This window comes from Vombatus ursinus, unplaced genomic scaffold (assembly GCF_900497805.2).
Source record: "Vombatus ursinus unplaced genomic scaffold, bare-nosed wombat genome assembly UNPS02014973.1, whole genome shotgun sequence".
Classification (NCBI taxonomy): domain Eukaryota; kingdom Metazoa; phylum Chordata; class Mammalia; order Diprotodontia; family Vombatidae; genus Vombatus; species Vombatus ursinus.
In genome coordinates, this window is record NW_020954751.1 from 17,788,281 (window position 1) to 17,794,700 (window position 6,420).

Sequence of the window (6,420 nt, forward strand, 5' to 3'; positions counted from 1 at the left end):
ATGACTGAACGACATAAATAAGGTTTGCAAAATGTGTATATGTATCATCTCATTTGAGCCTAAATGACAACCCTGTGAATTGAGTACTAGAGCTATTATGTCATATTTTATAAATGAGCAACCTGAGGCTGGGAGAGGTTAAAATGGTTTCTGTAGGGTCATACTACTAGTAATGAATGAGGCATGAGTGAACTCAGGTCTAGCCTTCTATCCACTATGCCTTTTAGCTGTTATGGCTATTAAAGGATTTTGAGATGGTTAAAACAAAACAAAACAACCGAACCAACAAAACCATTTTATATCATGGATCTGAAAGAGACCTCAAAGGCTACCCCAATCAGCCTTCTCATTTAAAAAAAAATGAAGCCTGAGGAGAGTCAATGACTTGCCCAACCAAGGTCTAGGAAACATCAGAGATAAGATTTGAACCCAGTTTCTCTAGTTCTAGAGCTAGTGCACTTTTGATTGTGCCATGTGGTTGCATAGGATGTTAATACTCCATCACTGCCTTTATGCCTTCATTTTCACCACCTTCCACAGTTAAAGTGCTCTCCTTCCTCACCTGGTTTGCTTTAAAGTTCAGCTCAAGTTTCATTTCCTTCCTGAAGCCTTTCTTGTCCCTCCCTATCCCACCTCTCAGTTTCTAATCCCTTTATCTCCAAAGTTTCCATATACTCTATATTTATATTGTATATACTGATGTACACATATGTTGACTCTTCCATTAGAATATAAGCTACTTGTTGGCAGGAACTGCCTTTTTTTCTTTTTTCTTTTTTTGTATCCCCTAGGGCATAAGCCCTAGGGATATAGCCTGGTACCTAGTAAGTGTTAAGTAAACGCATTTTGATTGGTTGATGAAAAAAAAAAAGTATCAATGAACACTGTCTTGAAAGCCCAGAGTGATTGTTAGAGACCCATAGTGACACTGGGTAGATCAGAGATAACATAACAGATAACAGACCATTAATGAGGACTGAAAGTAGCAGGAGTGAAGTCATGAGTCATTACAATATCACAGGGTTAACCGCTTCGGATGTAGTGTGTTTTGAGCTTAAGTAATTAGCCTCATTCTTTCCCATAGGGGTTATCCTACATGTGAATCAAGTTGTAGGTTCATAGAGTTTCCCATTCTCCTGGTCCACTTGCTCTGCTTGTCTAATTTTTCTCAACCATTTTCCTGACTTTTGACTTCCATAATTGTGCCTCAGTTTCTTGAAGCTCTAATACCGCCATTACTTCCAAGCAGCATAGAAGGGATTTGTTAAAAGAAAAAAAAAAGGTGATATGGTGACAACCGTGAGAGTGACAAAGTAGTTCTTCTAGCAGCTCTTAAATTCATTATCATTCTGCTTTTCATCTTCACTCTAGGTAGGAAAAAATGTCTGGAGTCAGCCATGACCTCCTCTTGATGAAATAGCTAACAAACTCTACCTTTCTCTTCTACCTATTCCCTAACCTTATTTCCAGACCCTAGGAAATCTATCATGGAAAGGAGCTTAACTTCAGCACAAAAGTACAGAATCCAGACTGTATGTCATCTAGTGATGATGAATATTCTGATGAGAGATTACTTTTAATAGGTGAAAAGAGACGTGAATCCCATTTCCAGCCTTACTGCCCCCTGTTTCTCTGCATGGAACCCTCCACTCAAATCAGAGTGCCCTCCACACACAACTTGAGCTTTCTCACCTCTGCTTCCTTTAGTAATAATTTCTATAGCATTGTAAAGTTTAAACATTTTCCTCACAACAACTCCATGGGGTAGGTTGTGCTAGTGTTGTTAACCGTATTTTACAGATGACAAAAATAAGGCCCATAGTCACGTAATTGGAGCCAGAAGTCAGGCCCAAGTCTTCACATTCATTGCTTTTTCTGTTGCATTTATGCTAACTGGACATTTTCTCCAAGCGCCCAGAATGCCTCAATCATCTAACTCTGATTTTTTTCCATCTCTCAAGAGCCAGATCGAATTTCATACTTTTCATGAATTCTTCACTTCCCCACTGAGCCCAGTGCTCTGAACTCCTGTACTTCTATTTAGCACAAATCATCTATGGCTTTATATTATCTGTCATCTTTTCATTGGCTCATAGGATCCAGATAAATCCACCAAGTACTTGCTAGATACCTATTATGAGTAAGGCACTGAGACACAAAGATAAAATGAAAAACAAACAAACCAGTCCCTGCCTTCAAAAAGTTTATATTCTGTTGGGTGAGGGCTCAGGGATGGAGCCTCATTGGTTTAGTACTAGAAAGGATATAAGACATCATATAGTCCTGCCTTCATTTTACAGAGAGGGGAAAAAAGCCTAAGAAAGATGGCCTGTCTTGCCCAAGGTCACACACATAGCTAGGATTCTAGCACAATCCTGTGACTTCAAGTCCACTGCTGTCTTCATTACCTTGTGCCTGTGTGCCCCCAACTGGACTGTAAGCTTCTTTAAGGCAGTGAATCACATCTTATACTTTCTATTCCTTATAGTACCTAGCATAGTGTGTTGGACACAGCACTCACTAAATAATGGGTAATTGATTTTTATAAACAGAATTAAACATCAATTTACCCAATTATACTTTTTTGGTAACTATTTACATTTAAATGAATGAATTTATTTTTTGAAATACATTTTTATATTGCCTAAATGTCCCTCTGTATCTCTCCTTGTCCCCCATTCCCAGAGAGTCATGCCATATAACAAAGAATTATTTTTGAAAGGAAAAGGAGAGAAAAAAAAACAGCCAAACTGATCAGTACATTGAAAAAAATATCTGAAATATATACAGAATTTCGTACCAGTGGACCACCCACCTCCTCCAAGGAGTAGGGAGAAGTGTCTTTTCATTCTTGTTCTTCGTAATTTTGCAATATCCTAGTGAGTGAATTTCAATGCATAAAATGACATAATATTTTAGACAAGCCCTCAAAGCCTCCATCATGAGAGTTTTGTCTGTTCTCATCCCCAATCATGTTTTGTCTTGCATGATCTTAGTGTGTGTTCTCTTCTGTTTCTGCTTTTTTTTTCTGCTTTGGATTATTTTGTGAAGTTCTCTCCCCCATATTTCCTTCTATTTCTCATATCTGACCATCTTAATTGAATTATAGAATTTCATTACATTAATGTAACCCAATTTAGTTAACCGTTTCCCTATTATTGTATGCTTAGGTTCTTTCCAGCCTTTTGGTTTTACAAATAACACTGCAATAAAAAAAGTCTTTGAAAGGATAACATGTGTGTATGTTTATAATATTCTCAGGGTATATTCTCAACAATGGAATTGTAAAGTTAAGGGGTATAATTATTTTGGTAATCTTTTCTGCAAATTTTCGGCTTGATCTCTAAAAAGATTCCACAAGTTTATAATTATATCTGAAATGAGCAAATGAATGAATGCACCTGTTTCTCTACAACTCCACCAGTGCAGAGTTTTACGGCTTTTTCTATTTTTATTCAACCAATAGTGTGGCTGTGAGGTGGTATCTCAAGGTCATTTTAATTTATATCTTCCGTTATTAATGGAGTTGAACATTATTTCCAAGTAATTATTAAGAATTTGTGTTTCTTTTGAAAATTGTTCCTTCATATCCTTTGACTATTTATCCGATGTAGAACAAGAGTTAACTTCTGTGAATTATTAACAGTTTATTGTATATTTTAGATCTAAAGTTTTTGCATTTCATATTTGCCATATTTTACTTTGATAATTTACATTTTGGTCTGCTGAAATGTCTAATTTTAATGAAATCAAGTAGTCTATCTGGTACTTAATAATTCCTTCTATTTATTTATTCATTTATTTTGAAAGGAAGATTTATTTAACAAGTTTCACTTTGCACAACACACCTAAAAGGAAATTGCAATACAATGAAAGATTTAAATCAAGGCCTCAGAATTTAATATAAACACCAAGACCAAATCCTAAAGTATCCATATTGTGTCTCAAAATTGTCCCCATTAACTTTAAAGAAAAAGCTTAAATATATGTGCCTTACAGGATAGTAAATCAAATAAACTAGAACAAACATGCCAAATGTCTTCCTTTGGAATCTCAGACACAGCTCCTATATTTGTTTTACAAAAAAGCATGTCTCCCAACATACTTCTCAAACAGTCTTCCATGTAATGGGATATAACACATTTAAAGTAATTGGAACTGCTTTAACCTAAATATGCTTACTTCTTAAATATACTCCTACAACTTGAGAAAAGTTGATATTGTTTAACAGTTATAGTCTTTACTCAACTTGGTTATTACTTCCTAGATGAATGTTCTTCTGTGTTCAAAAATACTGCACCTGAAAAATGTTAAAACAATCATGATTTCACTTACAGCATAAATCACAAGCTTATATTGCAAGACTGTTGAACTTCGCTTTTGTCTTTTTTGTTTTATTAAAAAAAAGTTGACCAAGAGTCAATGACGGGGATTATATTCCCCATCCACCACTCATACTGGACATGCCAGACATCCCTCACTTTCCATGTGCTCCCATAGATGCATGGTTCTTGCTACTGTAGTAGCTGCTGTTCATTGCTCCTTGGCTCTCTATGCAATGCTTGATTGAAAATCACTGGAGTTTTCCTGTAAAACTTGGTCATATCTGCTCATACTGCTTTGACCACTGTAGCCTTCTCCATATCCCCACTCAGTTGCTGGCTAGCTAGACTGGTTTGACAAGCCCACGCCTCCCATCATTTGGCTATCATGAGCACCAACACTTGCTCCTGCTGTAGAATTCAAGAAGAGTTCTACACATCCGTGTTGCATATTTGCTTTGTCTTTTGCCATGTCTGCCACAACATCTTCATGAGTGGCCAATTCAACATCTGCTTCTCCAGTCACTCTGCCAATCAGGCCCAATTTCAATGTGTACTTGACCAGGGTTGAGTGGTGAGAAAAAAATTGGAAAGATCATTTTCAGTAGCTCTTTAAGACAATCCTCTCATGTGTACATGATGGTCTGTTGTAATCTGGAAAGTGGACCCACCGTCTCCGTATCTATATGATCAGACGTTCCTGAAAAACAATAGAGATCTCTTACCAATGTATCCAACATAAAGCCATATCGATCATTATGTCCATTGTAGTAATCAAAGCCTCAAACCCACTTCCTCTTCCAATGCTGTTATAGCCTCTGCCAGCCCTACTCCTGTCATAAAGACCTGGCCACTGCATAGCCATTAGCTTTTCAGGATGATTGTAATGAGTATGAACTTCTGCCCAGCTGCTCTTGAAGATTTCAATGTACCTGTGCCCTATTCTTTCCTTGTGTTTCTTTAGAGTCTTTTCAGCTATTTCTTGTGAAGCAAACTACATGAAAGTCTCCCTAATACTCCTCCCCTGGATGTCCACTGACAACGTTATACCATTTGGCATGATTTCCAACCCTGAAAAAAACTGAACAATTTCTTCCTTGCTACCACCAAATGGGAGTCCTCTAAGGTGCACAATGCCATCATTGACAGTGTCAGGACTATTTGGACCGGTATGCTTCAACCTCAATCGATTTCAATGTTTGACTAGAATACTTCAACATATCTGTGTCCTTTATTTTCTCTCTCTTTTTTCAGTGCCAATTTGTCTTCATCTTCTGATTCAAGTTCAGCAAATGATTCTCCACTTGGTCTGCCTTCTCATGTATAGATGAAATGAATGCCTGTTACCTCATTTTGGATTTTGCATTCTGAAGAACATTGGACTTCATCAGCTGAGCAGGGCCAGGGCAAGTCCTCAACCTTTACTACAAAGCTTTTTCCACTTTTGGTGCTCAGCATCATCCTATTCAGTCAGTGGCAGTGGCTCAATACTTGACTTTGGCATGGCTATGAAGGAAAAAAAATCTCCTATTTATTAAATAGAAAAAAGTCATCTCACCTGCACAACTGAGGTAAGCATATTATTTCATTTCCCCCATATTTTTGTAATTCTTTTTTTGTTGATTTCTATCACCCAGCTGAAATTGATTGAGGTACATGACATGAGATATGGGTCTAATAAGTTTTCATCTAAATTACTAACTAATTTCCCCAAACACTTTTATAAAATAATGAATTTTTCTCAGTTTTAATTTTCTATACCTTTATCAAATATTGATTATTAATATGTATTTGGTGCATTGTCTAATATTCCTTTTCTGTTCCATTAATCTATTTCTCTATCTTTTGCTCAGTATGAACTAGTTCTGAAAATAACCATTTTGTAATATATTATAATTATAAAACCACCTTTGTTAGCTTTCTGCCCCCCTCTCCCCTCCCTCAACTTATTCCTGTAGAGTCTTGCCTTTTTATTTTTCCACATAAATTTAGTTACGATTTTATTCAGCTCTATGAAGAAACACTTTAAAATTTTGATTGGTATGGGAACTGATTTATAAATTATTTGGTAAGTATTATAATTTTTACTATATTAATC

At 36.4% G+C, this 6,420-nt stretch overlaps 1 pseudogene; it reads right to left on the reverse strand.

The window, feature by feature from the left end:
* Positions 1-4,512: 4,512 nt before the first annotated feature.
* LOC114030676 lies at positions 4,513-5,783 on the reverse strand (annotated as a pseudogene).
* Between the last annotated feature and the right edge of the window lie 637 nt (positions 5,784-6,420).